Below are 20,722 nucleotides of genomic sequence, written 5' to 3'. Positions count from 1 at the left end.
ACACTCTTTTGTTATTTATTGTTATTGATTCTTTGCTTATTCACAATCATCAAAGTACAATTATAAGTATGTTTTTAGAAAAGGCCAAGCTTTATGATGACGTTTAGCCACATACGTATCTATTCTTTCTGCAGCAACCAGGCAAGTAGCCAATTTGAAGTTCATGTACAGGAATAAGGATATTTTTTATTGGAAAAAACAAATTCCTTGGTTTGCTAATGTAATAATATATATTTTGTTAGTCTTAAATTATGATAATGCTTATTGTTGCTATTCAAGTGGAAAGTATATAATTGTGAAATGGCCTACACATGTATTGATAAATGGTACTAGTCTTGAAAACAGAAATAATTAAATATTATATTGTCTCAATAATCTCTGATTGACTTAGCCCTCGGCAGGGCCTAGGGAGCATGAGGAATATTTGCGTGTGTCTAAAGATGTGGCAGTATATTTTGTCAGAGAGAGAAATTGACCATATACAACATCTCGTTTCAACATTCAACCATGTAACGTCGTAACCTGTTGATTATTAAAGACTACCTACTATACGCAGTAATGATTTTTTTTTTTTCCATGTTGCCGGAAGTTAGTCTAATTTTCTCAGACATCAAATTGGATCGTGGGGTGAACAGAATAAAATAATATGAAATTGTAGGCGCATCTCACTATTATCACCCGTTTTATTTCGTATATTTTTTATTTGATTTTATTTCTGCATATTTTCCAAATAAAATATAACTGAATAACAAAGAACATAAAATACATGTAAGGTATAATAAAACATAAACAAACAATAATTTCTTAATGTCAAAATGTTTTTTGTACATAATGTACATATAATAACGAAACTTATTACTTCCATAACATATTATCATAAATTTAAAGTATTATCTGAACTATTCTGTTGGAAAAGTGCAGGAGACCGCAATCATAAGCAAAGCTTAACATTTCATTTATTTGGTCGCTTTATTTGTTCAGCATAAATTTTAGTTTCGACCATTCATCTAAAACACAGCCACATGTACATGGGTATCGACGGTTTCAACACTGCTAAAATAGACTAAGGAACAGTTCCAAAGTCTTAACATTACCATAAACTTTTTTTTTTTAATAGGATAATTTGGGCCTATTATTATACCGGTCAAATTTTATGTTTTTCTAAGACTGTTGTTCTAAATTGCTATACTCTTAATCAGAATAGACGTTGGATTGGAATATAACATTATTAAAGTTTATGATGGAGAGAAATGACGATGAAATTATAGGAAATAATGTTTGCGTCAAGCTTGTGAAAAGACTATTGCAGTCTAAATATACACGCCAATAAAAACTATAAAACAACAACATTATGTGATCTTTCTGATGGACACCACGGAAGTTCCGTGATTGACACACGAGCAACGAGGGGGGGGGGGGGCGGGGGGTATTGAGCACTGCTTTTTTTTTTTTTAAATCAACACCCCCACCCCCTTTTTTTTGTGCCCACCCCAGGGGAGGACGCCCGTCTTCATTTTGATTTGAAAACAGTTTTTTGGCCAGGGGGGAGGGACCCCCTCTCCCCCCCCCCCCACCCTTAGATATGCCACTGGGGATAGCCGTAGGGTCGACGGTCAGTTGGAGTCGAGATGAGAGTCATGAGACACACTTGATCAGCTTAATGTCACAAATAGCGGTCTGCGTGTGCTTAGAACTAGACTAGTCTATTACTATTATACCCCATTCACAGTGGTTTTGAAATTTGTAGCGGCGTTGTAGCGGAGCGGCGACACCGCCATAACACCGCTACAAATGCATTCACAGTAGAAAAGTTATCCCGCTGCAGCAGCGGGATAAATATCATGTACCCATTCACGCTGCAGCGGGTGATTTTTATTACCTCCGTAACAAACACGTGTATGCATGGCTCATGACCCGCGAGTGACCCCGATATGACCGGAAATACTTGCTTGAAATTGCGCGGTAAACATGTCAAGTTGCTTTTTGTATCCTCGATCATATTACTTTTTAAAAAACTAGCATTTTTATTGCTTCCAGTCAGAATATTTTAATTTTTTGAAGTGTGAAATATTTTTATTTGGATAATTATAATACCTACATAATAATAAAATCAATTTGAATCCACTGGTTACTTTATTTCTATTTCACTTTATGTTCCCCATTGCTGTAGAAAAGAGGTCAGTGATAGGTAAGTAAACAAATCACACGTGTTTGTCGCGGTGTTATAGCGGAGAGCCTTCACACTGAGTAAACACCGCGACAGCAGCGGGACTGTCCCGCTGCTGTAGCTAGGCGTCCCTAGCGATAGTTTGTGTCGGCGTTATCGCTAGGCGGTGTTATCCCGCGATAGTTTATAACGGGTCCGAGCCTTCACACTGAAGACAACACCGCGACAGCAGCGGGACAGTCCCGCTGCTGTCGCGGTGTTTGAGGCCACTGTGAATGGGGTATTAGTTCATCGTCGATCCGTCGTCCCATGCCCTCCTCAGAGACAGACCACGCCACAGAAGCCGCTAAAATGGTGTTTTCGAGATGTTTTAAGGTAAGGTTTGTTTTGGTTTTTCCTTAATTGTCAATAAGAGTAGTAGATTAAATATATATATATCTTATCATAGCTTCATTAGTTGAAACTGTGTGCTTCTAAGACGCAGTATCCAGACTAGAGCTAGGGAAAGCCCCAAATCACCACCATTGGTTGAATGAATTGAGCCCGGCTGCGCCCGCCAGGCCGCCTGCCGGCGGTGGCCTAAGAAGATGAGACTATAACTTCGTTAGTCAGTTAATTAATGCATTTTAGTACAAGTACTCGTCAATCGATGAGCGCGAACCTAGCCTGCATGTTCCTGATGTTGGACCGATGAAAGCCTTGCCTTTGCTTTGCCTTTGGTCTCTGAAAAGTCTGATATCAATGGTTATGGTTGTTCTGCTATACTATAGGACCTAGACCTACTAATTACTACAGTGTAGGCCTAGGCCTAGACTCGGCTTAGCTACATGTAGCCTATACTATAGATCTAGATCTAAACATGATAAATAACTACGTCAGGCTCCTCCATATTCACTGACTGCCTCTATACAGAGCTGACTGAGTGTGGCTGTGGGGAGCTCAACAGGGAAGGGTAAGAAGTGCCCACTACCCCCCCCCCCCCCATGAGCAAACAAAATCCATATGATACAAGTACGCTGGTTTATTTTACACGTCTGGCGTGAGGTTTTTTCATAAACCAGGAGCTTGCGGGAGAGCAGGAGGAAGGGCGTGTTGGCGAGAGTCTCCTGCTACGAGCTGGTGGGACGGCGGGAAAAGGAGTGTGGTGGCATTATGACTCCCTCCAAATGCGGGAGGGTTGGCGGCCCTGGGTTATGCAATGCAGTTTGTGTGTGCATGAGCGCCGTACCCATCCTGCACAGTTCAGTAGCTTCACAAACTGGAGCTGGACAGATACAGTAAGCTGAAAATAAGTCCATAGATCTACACCTCTACAAATGAAAAAAATACAAATGGAAAGAATGCAAACTGCCATTGAAGAACGTGATACTACAAATACACGCAAAATCTTGTCACTCCAAGCAAACGAGCAGGAGAATTACTCACGACGGAACTGAATTCAGTGTACATGTAATTGTAAGTGCTAAAATAACTGTCTGGTATGGGGAATTTTGAAATAAAACTGACATTTGTCAAACTTCCCCATACACCGACACATTTACGGTTATCCTTGGCATATGCACAATGGAGGGGGTTGGGGGGGGGGGGGGGGTCAATTAGAGATTTACTCCAGAATCTAGACAAAATGATATAGAAAAAAAATGATTGAAAACAAAATGAATCTAATTTTCTTATACCGGTACTATGAAAAAAACATTAATTGTAGAACATCGAAATAGAAGGACTTACATGTACTTTCAGCTTATCTGATGCTTTTCTTGAAGCTTCTGTGCGAGTTAAGATGGGTGATCACACACAAACTGCATTGCATAGCCTCCCCTCACTAACCCGTACGTATAGAGACAAAATCTTGCCCAATTACAGCTAAATTCATCTTGTATACAAAGTGCATTGGTCTTTGAGTGGAAGAAAACTTACTGGAAAAAATCAATCCAAGAAGACCCTATCAAAAGAAAAATGCTGGTCTGCTATCCGCAACAAGATCCCATCCTAAACCACTGGGAGGACAAGTCAGGATGAGTTATTGAACTCATCCCCTTAATAAATTATAACAAAAATGTAAAAAAGCTAATCTCATGCAAAGAAGATCTTGATCATTTGCCTGCAATGGATAATTTAGATACATACCCCCAACTACATATTTGGCTGGTACATATCTTGTACAATGAACCATAGTGAACATTTCCCTTGCAGTTTAAAGCCCCTCTAAAGTGTTGGGAGCCCCAAATTTGCCAAAAATTTGATGACAAAATTTCACTTAAATTTTATCATAATGTGAAAGACAAGGATGTCATTTAAAACACATTTCTGCCAGGATTTTCAAAAAAGTTGTGTTTGAGGATAAATATTGATAAAAAAAGAATACTTAATTTTGTTTTTCTGTTGCATGCAGAAAACGTACATTTTGTATTACTAATTTAGACGTTTTTAACTCCTAATTAGGACAAATTAAGTAATTAACATACATGTATAACCTTATTTCACTCAAGGAACCTCCATAGAAATTAATGAGATTGGTGAATATATTGGTAGTATTTGAGGTTTCATTCACTAGCTTTCTCTGAAACATGGATTCATGAAAGTACTTCATTATTGTTCAATAAACAAGGTTACACTATGCCATGTTTACGGTATTTCAGATTCTCTTGACATTACTGTTAGAGATGACATCATGACTCGGTCAATGTGATGGTTATTTTATCTGACTGCTAAGAATGCATAAATGTTTGTAAGTAAGCAACCAGACGGCCGACGGATTTAGGTCCTCTCCGAGGAACCTGGTAGTGAGGATTAATGCCTTACCAAACTAGCACATCGCCTTGGTTTAAAACCCGGGTCACCGGATTACGAGACCACTGCTCTACCGACTGAGCTATTGCGCCTCCTCAAGTCAGATGATATTGAATCTCTTTTTACTGAAATAATCAAATTGGCAAGCTGATAGTAGTTAAATATTCAGAAACCCAAATCAAACATGCAAACATTTACTTATACACTAGATGATTACCGGTATATAAGGATTAATGTTAACATTGACCATATTTATATTTGTACATGTACATGTACATGTATGCCAAATAGTGGTAATGATTTTGTTGGTATGAGTTACTCACATTTTCTATACCAGGGTAACTATTAAACAAGACTGCATCTCTGATTGAACAAATCTTTACTAATATGTAATGATGTACATGTATGTGCCAGTATAACTCCTGGTATTCTTTATTGTGATGCAACTGATCACTTCCAATTTTCCAATTAAGTAACCACATAATAACTCCTCCATCTGAGTCCTTCAATACCGTCAAATCAATGATGACACTTAATTGGCCCTAAAGGTTGATGTACTGTACAATGTACAAAAATCTCCTGAAAAGAAAAAGGAATGAACTGAAAATAGCTGTAAAATACAACAACACCACCATTCTTGGATGACATTTGAGTTACTGTACATGTAGTTTGGTTGATAGTTGATACGCAATGAATTCTATGAATGCTTCTGAAGATAATTTTAAAAAAGTAAGAATGTGTAGAAGATATTTGATAAATTATTATGCAGAACCAGGCTAAATTATTATCCAGAATAGTGCTGCGACCGTGTATAGGCACGAACCACCACTACACAACAGATAAACGAAGAACAAATAATCACCTGTTTTTCAGCATTATAAGAGTCTGAAGTCAATATTTCACAAAAATGTCATCAGTCTAAAAATAAAGTTTAAGTTCCACTGCTACTTCCTTGAATAATCATTTCCATACACTGTACGATTTTGATTCAATGCCGTTGAGTCTCTTCTCTTGTCATCATGCAAACAATGCCAATCATTGTGATCTAACTTTCCAGTGAGCGCAATGGTTTTGTGTGCAGTATGGTTACTACACCTGTACAGTTACAACTTTTCCAATGCCATTGAGTCTTTTCTCTTGCCGTCATGGTAATAATAATAGGCAATTTTTTTCAAACTCATTGCGGAATTAGATCTGCGGTTCGTGTGCAAAATCGAGAAGATACTATAGTAACAGTTGGATGACCACTGAGGCCCTGAAATCTAGAACGGGTTTTTCGCCAAATCTACGGGCGTTCTCAATGACGCCCCAAGTGAATCAAGTGCCTCGATACAAACCATTTCATTCACCTGATAATAATAGTATTTAAATAGACAGAATCCAATCTGCATACATTAGTTGTTGCCACACTTAATACATGCGGTTTGCATTCTGACTATTGCGAATCCTAGACAGGTGAATGAAATAATTTGTATTGAGGAACTTCACAAAGACGTACAGTATGTATTAAATTTGATTACATTACGAAAATGGCCTGTTCCCTTCAACGCAATACAGTACAGACGGGACTACACGACTAGCACAACTTGTCTCAACCAAGCCACAAAACGGCTTTTTATCAAATTTCAACAATAATTTATCGTCAAGTTTTAAAACAATTCATATCCATATTCATGTTGTTACTGTTCAGAAACAATAATCGGAAGAAACAAAATTCACCGAAGAGTCCTTTGTGCCAGGGGCGGATCTAGGGGGGTTAGGAGGTTTAAATCCCCCCTTTGGCTGGTCAAGGTGCTTTCTACCTCCCCCCCCCCCCCGAAATATTGGTTGGCACTTTTTTCAAATTGAAAACAAATTTTAGTGCTCCCTACCCCCCACTAAGCAAAATATTGGTTGGTGCGATTTTTCAAATGTCAACCCCGCCCGCCCACGCCATAGAAAAGAAGCTAGATCCGCCCGTTAAAATTCGTCATCCTTCGTTTTTAGACGACAAAATTCTCATAACCATCTTTGGTACAAGCTCGCTGATTGGCTGTTTATTCACTTGAGAACGCCCATAGATTTGGCCAAAACCCGTTCTTGATTTCAGTACCTCAGCGATCACCCTGCTGTTACTATAGTAGCTTCTTGATTTTGCACACGAACCGCAGATTCTCTGTCCGCAATTAGCTTGCGAAATACCCCTAATGTTTGTCGAACTGGCAACAACTAATGTATGCAGTTTGGATTCTGTCTATTGAAATACTATTATCCTTATCAGGTGAAAGAAATATTTTGTATCGAGGCACTTCACAAAGACGTTTGCATTAAATTTGGTTACATTACAAAAATTGCCTAATGGCATTGCAAATGCAATACCTCCGTAGAAATACGTACGCATTCACCGAAAAGCAAAACCACATATTGTATTGAGGGCAGTCTGTATGCGACGGCCGTAAACCTGAGTGCTCTGCGTCCGCGAAGGTCTGTATGTTGCTGAGCGAAAACCCGCTAATATGTCAATCATTGCGGTCTGACTATTCCATGAGCATGATGATTTTGTGTGCAGTACTGTTACTACTGTAACAACTTTACAGAGAAAATGGCTGTTGTGAATGCGCGCTGGATTGCTGGTCCAAAGTCATTGGCTAGGTCAATTGGTTAACAACAATATGGAATGAATAGTGATTACCTGTATTATTTTCATAACTTCAATTACTGAACAACTCTTAGTAGAAATTTTTTTAACACAGTGAGCAAATATTTCACCCAACAGCTAAAAATGTTTTTGTGGTTAATGTTGAATAGAAGTGTAACATTTTATCAACCCTAGAGATATTATTGTATTAAAGAACTTTTCAAATGTTGAATAATGAATATCCATTTTACATGTAGAGTGTATAAAAATACCAACATTTAGCAATCATACAACAAACATTCTGTGATATGAGTTCAGGCTCAAAACATAACACAATTTGTTAATGCATGGCAACAAAAATGAAGACACCTTATTGTTTATGTCTTGCAGTGTAGGAAATGATGTTATCTCTTATTGTGAAAGCTTTGTCAAAAAGCTGTATTACAGAATTTAAATACCTGTAGCTTTATTTTCAGTAGACAAGAATATCAAAAGACATCCAACTTCAGGACCTTGCCTATTCTGCAATTTTAATTTTAATTTTCTGTCAACATGATTGTATGAGTACTTTTAAAAGTTTGTTGTTTGTTAATTCATCATTTGCATAGCATTGCATAACATTCTTTAACCAATGAATTTCTGTTTACATTGGTGCCTAAATAATATGGATTTTGTAACTTTGATATGTGCAGTATACTGCTGAATGGGAAACATGATACAATGTAGTGACAATGTTGCAAAACAAATAGTGACTCTTAATATTAATGTTGATTCTAAAATACATACATGTACATTAATGAAATTCACAATGAACATGACGGACAAAGAAAGCGGACAAAATATACATTTCCTCATTCTACCCTCAACAATTGCTATGGTAGACAAAGGAACATCCTTTCACTGCTATTATGTAAAAATCTGTAGAACGGGTGTCGCATGCATTTTGTTCTACACATTTTTACATAATAGCAGTGAAGGGATGTTCCTTTGTCTACCATATATAGCAATTGTTGAGGGTAGAATGAGGAACTGTATATTTTGTCCGCTTTCTTTGTCCTTAATTTCCATAGTGATTGTAGATTTCTGCACCTAAACAGATGTCTTGTTATCCAAAAGAACTGGTGAAACTCTCAAAATGATAACTCTCAATAATAGCACCACAATCAATTGGGTATCATTGCATAGAGAAATAGGTCTACACGTATTACAGAATAAAAAAGGATAGTATTATATTCTCATAAGTGATATTAACAAAAACCAACTTTCTAAACAGGGTGGATTGTTTCAGAAATGCATATTTCCTTCAAATATTTAATATCTGTGACATTTACATGCAATCTAAATTTGAAGCTCCATTTACTACCGGGTAGTTTGGTTGAAATTGGTTGCGAGTGTCTTTCTTCAAATCACTTTTTAAAGCAAAACAGGTTTTGATCTGAGGTATAATTAGAAAATTAAAACATTTGTATACTAATAAAAAGAAATAGATTAAATTCCTCTCCTGGCAGCTTCAACTCTGAAGTATGGATGAACTATGGCCTGTACCTGCAATAGAAGTGGTCAAAAGCCTACTATTTTGAGTAGTATAAAATTCTAATCTTTGGAAAATCCTGTTTCAATTTATTATACAATGTTCAGTGAGCTGTGAGGCTGCATTATAGATTTAAGTGGTATCAGTTACGATTGATGGGCCATTCCCTTTCTCCATCTCACTGAACATGTAAATAGTACCAGTATTCTTTAGGGCTATATTTAAAGAAATGTAAATCAAATCAGACTACCGTTAGTCATTCTCTTTCCATACAGTGATGAAGTGAGCAATGTGGTTCAAAATTCTGAATACTTTGTTTTGGTAATGTGATCTTCCAATGTCTTCCAATAATGGTTGTCTTGCTGACCCTGACTTCTAAGCAAATAGCCTACCTTTTTTTTAAATGGTACATTGTAGCTGCAATAGTTTTGAGAAAGAAATCTTGATATACACCCTGTACATGTAGGTGTCACATTAATTCATTTTCTATTTATGTAAATAATAGTAAGCATATCAACACCACCCTTATGTAAATAAAAATGTTAACAAAAATTCAGGGCAAAAACTTTTCCTCACAACAACACAGCCTCTCTAAATCAAATATGTTGGTATGTATTACATTTGATGTGATACATGTAGTTTGAATATCATGATGATACTGTACATGGTTATGAATAGCTATTATGGATCACATTCTTTGCCCCCAAGATATGTGAAATTCACCTATGTAGAAGATTTGGGATGAAGGGTTCTCAAATGGTATAGTTTGGCATAACCTGTCATTAATTGGAGCTTAACATGATTGTCATTTACATAATATTACTGGCCTTGAGGGAGAAACAAGGTAATACACCCTGTATTGCCTTCACTGATTCAGTAAGGGCAATACATGTACATATAAATGCATATCACTGTATCTCCCAAAAGATTATAATTATTACCTATTCATTTGTGAATCACGTACGGTCACTATACCCTACTACAGCGCCGCATGATAGTCTGCTCAAACTTTGCGGCGATTTTAGCTGTTTGAAAGGTCCAATATGGAACACAATCTTTGTACTCAAAGTGAATGGTGAAACCCGAAAGAGAGAAACTATCAGGAAATATTGCCCGCTCAAAACTGTTAGTTTGCGGACCGGGCAAATATGCATTTTAATGCATGGTACATGTACATGTAAAATTACCTGCTACTGTATACATGAAGGTAATAAAGCAAACAAAGATCAAATTCACTACTGGTTCCTGTAAAATTTCACCTAGAGAGTACATGTTGTGGATAGACAAACTACCAGCCATACAAGAATGTAGGAAAACCAAATCGAGTAGGAAATTGTTAGTTAAAAATTCAAAAATATTGCTTTGTATAATGTCTTATAATGTGACACTGAGAAAATCCTTTAGAATAGTGCTAGTACTCCAGTACACTGCTGAATCATTTTACATAGCAGCTCATGAAACTTAAATCACATTTTAGTCTTTTCAAATCCTCTGTGAAGTCCTTTTGACATTAGCTTTAATGTGGCAATTTTTTGTAGTACTCTGTACATGTACATGTACATTCAATCCTATGGTCATACAGAGATTGAATCACATTCTTATGAAATTTGAATTGCCTCCTATACAGGGTGTACATGTACATGTACTGTACATCTTCAACAATATTCACATACACAAGATTTGTGTAATTATCACTGTTTTGTATACTTGAGATGCTTTTCGCAAATATTTATTGGAAGATTTGTATATCCTTTGCTTACATAACATGGATTTCTTTGGCTTTGTCAAATAAATTTCTAATTGGTTTAGCATGTACACATGTAGACATATTGATCTATCACCTACACATACAGTACTGTACATGTATGTAGTGTACTGAAATATTATAAGAATACTTTCTTTTGATCCTGTAATGTAATCTGTATGATATGTTAGATATTTGATATAATTTTATAATTCTTAAAATGCTTATTCATTTTTCAGAGGGGCAGGTAGACACTTGATGACAATCAACGCAAAGGCACAAGGTCACTGTCAAGATAAAGGAGAAATGGCATGTGTACTCCACCGATTGTGAGAAGGGGCTCTTGATTATCCTTTGAAAAAAGTGGTAGATCAAGTTGATCCAGTGTAACAGTAGCAGCAAATCTATGAGGTATGTACAATGTAGATGGATTGTAACAAAAACTTAGGGGTGTTCAATGATCAAGGTACATGTATTTAAGACTCCTACCCCATTTTTTCACAATTTTTTTTATTGATGGCTATTAAGTGCTGCATGCATGTACAATGTAGTTTTTCAATGAATGGATGTAAAAATTGATGCTTTTGGATCATAATTGACTAATATGCCCATGTAGTAGACAATTTTCAAAATGTATTCAAATGTAAACATACATGTACGTGTACCTTGCGATGAGCTATTACATGTACATGTACATTCACCTGTTTTCTATTATTGTACCTCAATACCAGTAGTCAGAATGCAAATTGTGAGGATTAGTTGTTGCTACATGTAGGTTGGGTAAACATTATGGCCTGCCTGACCTAACAACACGTAATGCGTGGTATTGGTATTCTGAAAGTGTTTATTATTGAAATACAATTTTTCAAAGCAGGAGAATGAAATGATTTATTAAGAGGCAGGTAAAGAAGATGTTTTTGCATGAAATGTATTTACGGTATGAAAATGACCGATCAAACCAAACTCTTGAGTATATTTGTCTTTACTTAGAATATATACTAGTATATGATAATAACTCAACTTTGTTATTGTTTTGTTCCTGAAAGTCATTTCATTTGATATATGCTGTACTGTGACTTATCCACATAGAAATTGTAGAGCATTGCATATAATACAATTTATAGATTGTTATGTTATAGATAATTATTGGGGAAAAACAATGTGAACCTTTCCATTTGTTAGTATTGGCAATACAGTGTACAGGTACAAGATTACAACAATTGTAGAATACTTAATACTAGACAATATTTGTATATTATATTATATGATATGATAGTATGGTATGGTATGATAGGGAAAAAATTCATCTCGGAAGAAATTGTAGACATTTGAATGAATTGTACTCCAAGATATATTATTGTTAGCACTGTTCACACTGTTCTTGAGACCAAAAAATAAATGGAAGCTCTGTTCTTTATTTTTCAAACCAACAGATTTCATATGGGATCCCTTTAAGTACAAGGTCTACGCAGCTTCACACACGCACTGAGAGGGACCTGGCAGAGGCTAATAGCATGGCCCTTGGTATGATCAGCCTAAGGTTAAGGTTGATTCAACGAGACATTAAATGGAGATTTTTCAGTGAATATTTTTTTAATGTTTAATTCCAGATATTTAATTGTCTCAAGTAAAAAAATATGTGTTCACTAGTGTTGATTTGAAAAAAAAAGCTCCTGCTGTGGCAATCGAAAAGAGCGCTATATTTTGATTTCTTACAAAGAAGTTTCAGAACCTATGACTACAAAATTTCACACTTTATATCTAAAGGGTTTAATTATTTAAAATAATTTGCAAGTTTCTTGGAGGTTACACAAATTTGAAAAAGTGTAATTTGTAAGAGTTTACAGAACTCAATATCACTGTATTTTGATGATATTTAATTTGGGTTTGAATTAGAGCAAACAATTTAAGATTATACAAGTTAAACAAATAGGGTGTGTAGTTTGATAAATGTGGGATATCCATTTGTTTCATTATACTACAAATTTTTGTGAAAGGTCGATCATCCACTATTGTTGGAGGAAACCTCACAAAACCTCACCCTAAAGAATAAGCGTAGGTATTCTGAAAAGTGAGATGTATTTCTGCCGGCCCTATGATGTACAAAATTCCTTACGAAAATGGAAAAGAGCTACCGGTATGTAGGATGCGAAAGTTAATGTGGTTAGATGAGCAAGTGTGCACTTGTAAAAATGACACCTGGCTGGAATGATCCCCAGGAAGTAGAGAATGTGCATACATAGTGTGCGGGTAAGCCTGAATCTGATGACCGGGGTAATAATATATCTGTAAAGCACTTAGAGACATCATACGCTATATAAAAGCGGAATCATTATTATTATTATTTTATTTTAGGCATCAGATGAAGGAAATGGGTGCCGAAAGATATCCTTTGAGCACCTTATCTCTGCCAAAACTGCATTAATAATTTAGCACTTTATGTAAAGTCCATTAGATAATATTTATTTGATGGTATTATCGTAATGACATTCAGGAAAAGTCAACTTCAGGTGTACAATCATCTTGCAACTAATAAACCTTATATGTGATTTAAATAGTTTGTAAAATGATTAGAATAATGATAAAAGGATATGAGAATGGTTATGGTATACCACTTATAAGCTTGTATTACAAGATGATTTCAACATAAAAAATAAACCCAAACAAGCAAAAATATTGAGCATTCAACCATACTATTTTTTAAAGATGTGTATGTACACAAGAACCAAATGAGATCACTTTAAGGCGCCACGGAGGCATATATTACATGTAGTGTCTTATAGCTCATGCAAAAGTTGGTAACCCCCTGCCTAACTATTTGTTCAGGTTTTTCTGATATGTGTTGCTAGATAGCAAGATGATTACCATTCTACAAGCTCCTTGAAATTATTTCTCGCAAAAGTTGAATACTGTACTAAAACATAAGAGGTGACAATTATTAGTCCCCTGTCATCATCTAAATTCCTATATGGCTTCTTTTCTTTTCTGTAACCATGTTAAATATCACAAACTAGTTATTAAAAGCTCCATAAGTTTTCTGAATTCAAAGGTGACCAAGTGCCTACCGGTACTTCATTCTTATTATTTACTTTGACTGGCCTTATTATCTCTTGTGCTATGTTTCAGGTGTGGGCAACACATCCATATTTGTGTGGGCGTATTAAACCTGACTGCAGCTATTGCTCTTTGTACATTAAATATGTAACAAATGAAAGCATTGTAAAGTTGTAAACATGTTTACGGCATAGCTTCTGTATGAGGCTATTGATATATCACCTGTGTAAATATATACATTATTTCAATAACATTTGCTATTTTTTGTGGGGATAATAGTGCTATACATTCCATTCAAAATATACAATCAGACCGGTTTTATTGTACATAGGTCATGCTGAAATATAATAGTGTAAATGAAGAAAAATTACCATGTAGTAAATATGATTTCAGGAACACGATGTTGGTTTGCTGCAATTCGAGAATTGCTGTGTTGACAATTGTTCCGGGCTTTAGTTTAACAAAATTGTAGGGTTAGGGTTAAGGTTAGATTAATATTTAAGCAAGATTTAGGGTTAGGTATAGTATTGGTCCAGGATTAAAGTTAGTAATTCATTTAATGTTGGGAACTATTGTGAAGCAATTTTAGTAGGAGCATGTGTCACAAAACTCAATTTTTCCTCACATTTTGTAGGAGGTATTATACTTAAGTATTCATCATGGAATACCCAAACAAAGTCTGTTTTGTATGTGCTTTATTTTTTGTTTGGTGTGCATGTTGATATTTCTGACTGTAGTAGTAGTAGTAGTAATAGTAGTAGTAGTAGTAGTAGTAGTAGTAGTAGTAGTAGTGGTAGTAGTAGAATTAGTTTTACAAGCTCAGTTTTAAAAAGCCTATCAACAAAACTTAATATAGACAAGTACAAATAATACACAGTACAATAGGTGACAACTTATTACTTATTCCATACTTGCAAACAAATTGATGATAAAAATAGAATAGATTCGTCATTGGTATTATTTTTTATAATTATTGTTAAGTGAGGAATATTCATATTTTAAATAGAAATCGAGACTGATTAATTGAGTGTGTGACAAGTAAATACTGAAGATTTGTTTGATTTTGAACCATATTAAAATGCAAATTTATTGCCTATTCATATTCTATAATGTAATTCATGACAGTCACACACAATATATGAGGATCTATCATAGAAACATAATTGAACAATACTGAAAGAGAGAGAAAGTGTCAGGGAGAGAACAATTTAAAGAGAGAGGGTTAAGTTAGAAAAAAAAGAAGAAGGAAGAAATGCATGAGAGAGAGAGAGAGAGAGAGAGAGAGGGGGAGGGGGTGGAGAAGAATGGAACAGATGAACTGTGAAGACATGGAGAAGAAGAATAATGATGGAAGTAAGACGATTGTGTGTATAAGTCAGTTTGTGGCTCTGTATGTTGTAATGAGGGCATGCGATGATGTAGCATAGCAAAAGTGAGAGTTTGGGGTGTAGGAGTGAGTTGCAGGGACGGGGCCCGTAGGGTGTCGTATCATCTCCTTTTTACTTTCTCTTCCACTTCTTATCTTCCTTGATTTTCTGATTTTTCCCTTTCCCCCGTCTTTTCCCCTTTCAATATTTGGTTAGGCCTCCAATCTTCAACACCAGAGGGTGTTGGGGTAATCTCGCTATTCATAACGTCGAACTGCATACGGTATATAAAACACGAAGGCGGTAACTATTGATAAAAGCATGAGGACCGTTATTCATAATGTGAGATGAGGGTCGCTTTTCATAATTTATATTGGGGGTCACTAGGACCGCTATTCAGAAGATAAATTTAGGGGCACTATTTATAATTAATGCAGAATGAGGGTCGCTATTCATAATATGAGAAGAGGGTCGATATTCATAATCCGAAAAAAGCGTTGCTTTCCATAATAAATACGCCACAGCCATAGGGGTGCTCCTAGCCAACAATTAACTCTCTTGTCATTTTGTTGCTTATTCATTTTTTTTATGAATAGCGACCCCCATTCGGCATTATAAAGAGCGACCTTCATTCTGTTTTATGAATAGCTACTCTCTTCTCAAATGATAAATATCGACACTCTTCGATTAAGATTAGCTATCCTTATGAATAATTACCCTTTTCTCAAATTATAAATAGCGGTTCTTATAATAATGGTCCTAATAAATAGCGGTCTTTATGAATAATGGTCATTATAGCTAGTTGGCCTCGGGGGGGGGGGGATTGGTGTCCGTTTATGTGTCTTGGATGAGCTTGGATGGGCTTGGATGTGTATTAACGGGGGGCACGGTGGGTATGCTTTTTTTTATTAAAAGTTGCAATTAGATTTAAGTAAAGATGATAGATTTAATTAAAGATGGTTAATTTTGATAATCGGGGAAACAAGATCGGTCAATCTTCATTGATTACTATTTGCAAATTAATTCATCCTTGCTGAACCTATTTAAAAACTGAATTTATAAATCATCCGAAACGAGCTGAACGGGTTGAACGTAAACCAATTTGTAACACTAATTGTAACATTAACCCTAGTCCTAAACCTAGATATAATCCTTAACCCTAGATCTAACCCGTAACCTTACCCTAGTCCTAACCCTTGTCCTAACCCTAACTCTAAACCCTGAACCTCACCCCAGTAACAACCCTCTCCCTGACCATAACCTCAACCCTAAAATCATTATTATTGATGGTGGATTATTCTGCAGTTTGCCCTAACAGGTGTTTTGCCTGATGTTTTAACTAAAATGCTACCCGCCACTTCCTTATTTGTGTCGATCGATCGACTTTACGGCGATCAAATTCAGAAGGGGGGATAATTTGTGTTGGATGCGTGTTACGGGGGGGGGGGGGCAGTATGGATATTTTTTTGAATTTTTCATCAACAATTGCATTTTGATTGAAAAATAGTTAATTTTGATAATCAGGGAAACAAAATTGGATAAAGACGGCAATCCTCAATGTATTAATATTTTCAAATCATTTAATCTTAAATTTAACCTGCTTAAAAAAAGGATTTCTAGGTAATCCAAAATGAGCTGCATGGGTTGAACAGAGCAACACTAATTGTGACCTCAACCGTAGTCCTAAAATTGCCCTAACCCTAGTCATACCCCTAACCCTTGTCATAACACTTAACCTTACCCCAATCCTAGCTTAACCCTATTTCTAACCCAGCCCCTGTCACTGACCCTAATCCTAACCCTAATTCATTATCATGGATGGTGGATAATTCTGCAGTTAAGCCCTATAGGCCGTTTTAGCTGATGTTATTAATAAAAATTAATGAACCCCCGCTCCTTTTGTATATGTCCGATTAGACGACCATCGATCAAATGTCAAAACAAGAAGAACAAATATTTTCTTTAAATGGAAGATTATCCTGATGAATAATTTGCAGATTAGGCATCATGCAACAAACAAAACTGTTAAAAAATTCTTTTAAATGAAGCCAATTGATAAGTTTATGACACTAACAAGAAAAAGCGGAAAAGTACCCTTTTTTTAAACCATTAGTATTAAAAACGTAAATACACATGCACTTTGAAATATCATGATAGAGAGTGTTGTTATTATTCAACAATCATGATATGCGACCCATCCCGAAATTTTTCATCTGCAAAACAAAATTAAAGATAAATTTGAAGAAAAAAAATAGGGGTTTGTCTCAGTTACTTCGGATATTTTACTTCCAATTTTACAGCGACAGAATTATGAGACTACGTACCGTTCTTTACAGTGGAAAAAGCCCTCTATTGACTCTTTTGCAATCGACGCAAATAAAGAAATTGAACTACGCAAGTGGCTCATAGTCTCTTTCTTCAGGCTCATTTACTATATGAAGCGTTATTTGACATATTCATTGTAAAGTGTAGAAAAGAAAGAACAAGAAAAGACAACAACAAAATGAAAGGAAGAAGTTTTTACAAAGCTGTTTAGTCGCCGCTATACCCGAATATAGTCAAATTTATGGATTATCGTTATTTGCTGGATAAAAGCACAATTTTTGGTACAGGGCTTCGTTAGGACTTACTAAACGATATTAGGCTAAGAGCCCCCGGCAACAAAATCGATTAAAGGGTGTGGGGGCGGGAGCGTCTTTTTGGAGCCCCCAAATAATTTTACAACATTGATTTGTTGCTGTACAAATGCCGTTTCTGGTATAGGGCTCCCTTAGGACCTTCTGAACTATATTAGGGAAGGAGCCCCGGCAAAAATATCATATAAGGGTGTGGGTGGGGGCGTCGCCCCGTAGCCCCCAAATATTTTATAAGATAATATAACATTGGGTTTTTGTGAAACCCATGGGGCCCCAAATCGCACATATATGAATAATTATGCCGGGGGCTTCTACCCTACCATCATTCAGCACAGGCGCGGATCCGGGGGGGGGGGGGGTAGTGAGCACTATTTTTTAAATTTGTTTTGCTCCCCAAAATTAGAAAATCGCGCCGGCCGAATTCGCTCAGTGGGGGGGGGGGGGTGGAGTGTCGAAAATTTAAAAATTTTCACCTCAAGGGGGAGGGGGGGGGGGTTCGGGCTCCCCGGGCCCCACTCCCTGGATCCACCACTGATTCAGCAGGTCCTAATGAAGCCCTGTACCAAAAAGGATGACTGTACTACAAATCTCAATGTTATAATACCTTATGAATTTTATGTGGTCTACGAGGCGACGCCCCCGCCCACACCCTTAAATGATATTTTTGCCGAGGCTCCTACCCTACTATCGTTCAGTAGGTCCTAAGGAAGCACTATACCAAAAATGGTGCTTTTGATCTGGCAAGTAACGGTAATTTCACTAAGCCACCTGAATATTGGACTATGGTGATTATTATTTGGTCATCAATGCCGATCAACTTATTGTTAAAATGTGACAAACATTTATCTTCATGTGATTTATACCGCCTTGGGAGAGAGAGAGAGAGAGAGAGAGAGAGGGGGGGGGGGGAGGGAGAGAGAGAGAGAGAGAGAGAAGAGGGGGAGGGGTGATGATGACATTGGTGATGACAATGATGACTCTCCCTGTTGAATTGCACGACAAGGTTTATTTTTTTCTGTAGTTACATGTACTTATTTCGATTTAGTCATACAAAACATTTGAATTTAAAATGCACATTAAAAGGTATAAGTTTACTTGTTTTTGATAAAGGAAATTGCTTTAAGGAGTGGGATATTATTAGTACATGCTTTAATATTATTGTATAAATATCATTATTATACATGTATCATCACCATCACCCTTGGTGCCATCATCATCACTACTACCATCATTTTCACCACCACCATCATCACTACTACCATCATCATCACCACTACTACGATCACTATCATCATTATCACCACCACCATCATTACTACCATCATTATCATCACTACTACCACCATCATCACTACTATACTATCATCACTACCATCATCATCGTCGTCACTACTACCATCATCATCACCACTACTACCATCATCATCACCATCATCATCACTACTACAATCATCACCACCAGCATTACAACTTTCATTATCACCATCATCACCACCATCATTACTACCATCATTATCATCATCATCACTACTACCACCATTACCACCACCATCATCATTACTATACCATCATCACCACCATCATCATCGTCGTCGTCACTACTACCATCATTATCCCCACTACTACCATCATTATCCCCATCATCATCATCACCACCAACATCGTCACTATTATCATCATCATCTTCATCTATTCACAGTAAAGTTTTCAATGAATTCGGTGTTGTCTGCCAAAGTTAGCTTACAGTTTAAATTTTGATATTAAATATGCAAATCATGTAAGTTCCACTGCAAACCACCCTTAATGCAGAGATGCCAACTTTTGGAAATCAGAAATAGGGAGGATTTGTAATCGACACCAATTAATGTGCGCGTAGCGCACATCTCGAGCGCGTAGCGCCCGACACATGCGGCCGGGGTCCAGGGCCCGCCTTAGGGCCCTGGAAGCTCTGGGGTTCTAGATGCTCTCTGGTGCAATCTGAGCCTTATTTTGGAGCATTTTACATGTGTATTTAGTTAAATAATTCCCCCTTTTTTTTTAAATAACATAAAAATTGTACAAAATGCATGATGAATTACTTTCAGACTTCCGATTACACAGGTACTTGATACTGTATTCGGTCTTATACTTCCGAGACCATTTCCTGGTCTTATTTTGCTGATTTTCCGCCATTTGGATTCTGTGGCAATATCCACGCATTGGTTACGGCGATCCATATGCTGAAACAATCTTTCGCTACTCTTAATTTGTCTTTTAACATAGTGGAATTATTACATGCTTAAGTTAGCAGATGATATTTCTCTTTCAATTCACAGATATATATACTGATAAGCGCCCTCCAAAAAAAATCATAATAAAAAAAAAAATAAAAAAAAAAAAAAAAAAAAAAAAAAAAAAAAAAAAAAATCATTTTTTTTTTTTTTTTTTTTTTTAATAAATCGGGAGGATAAGGATGGTGATCGTAAGGTCGGGAGTTGGGGTGAATTATCGGGAGGGTTGGCATCTCTGTTAATGCTGTGGTTCATAATTTGAAGCAGTTGATAATTGTCATAGATATTACAAATTCAAAATTATTCAGTCTAGTCCATTTTCAAGGTGGCATATTTTTACAAGTTTTATCTTTCTTATTGTAATTTTAACACAACTATTGTGAGAACATGAAAACAGAATTTAAAATTCTTGATTTCAACAATTACACCATAAAACTTTCATCCATTTGAAAACGTTACAACTACATGTACATTTATTTCTAAAAGGGCCCTAATTCACCCAGTCAACCTTTCATTCTTCAGTTACAAAAAAATGCATCCCCAAAA

The 20,722-nt window shown here is 36.3% G+C and overlaps 1 long non-coding RNA gene across 1 annotated transcript; it reads left to right on the top strand.

Moving 5' to 3' along the window:
- Window positions 1-2,436: 2,436 nt before the first annotated feature.
- Window positions 2,437-12,970, top strand: LOC105444752. Its single transcript, XR_973187.2, has 3 exons — window positions 2,437-2,542; window positions 11,089-11,260; window positions 12,283-12,970. It is a non-coding gene; the product is annotated as an uncharacterized LOC105444752 (long non-coding RNA).
- The last annotated feature ends 7,752 nt before the right edge of the window (window positions 12,971-20,722 follow it).

Source organism: Strongylocentrotus purpuratus, unplaced genomic scaffold (assembly GCF_000002235.5).
Source record: "Strongylocentrotus purpuratus isolate Spur 01 unplaced genomic scaffold, Spur_5.0 spur5_contig_843, whole genome shotgun sequence".
Lineage (NCBI taxonomy): Eukaryota > Metazoa > Echinodermata > Echinoidea > Camarodonta > Strongylocentrotidae > Strongylocentrotus > Strongylocentrotus purpuratus.
Note: the sequence above shows the minus strand (reverse complement) of the source record. Positions and strands in the feature narration are given on the sequence as shown.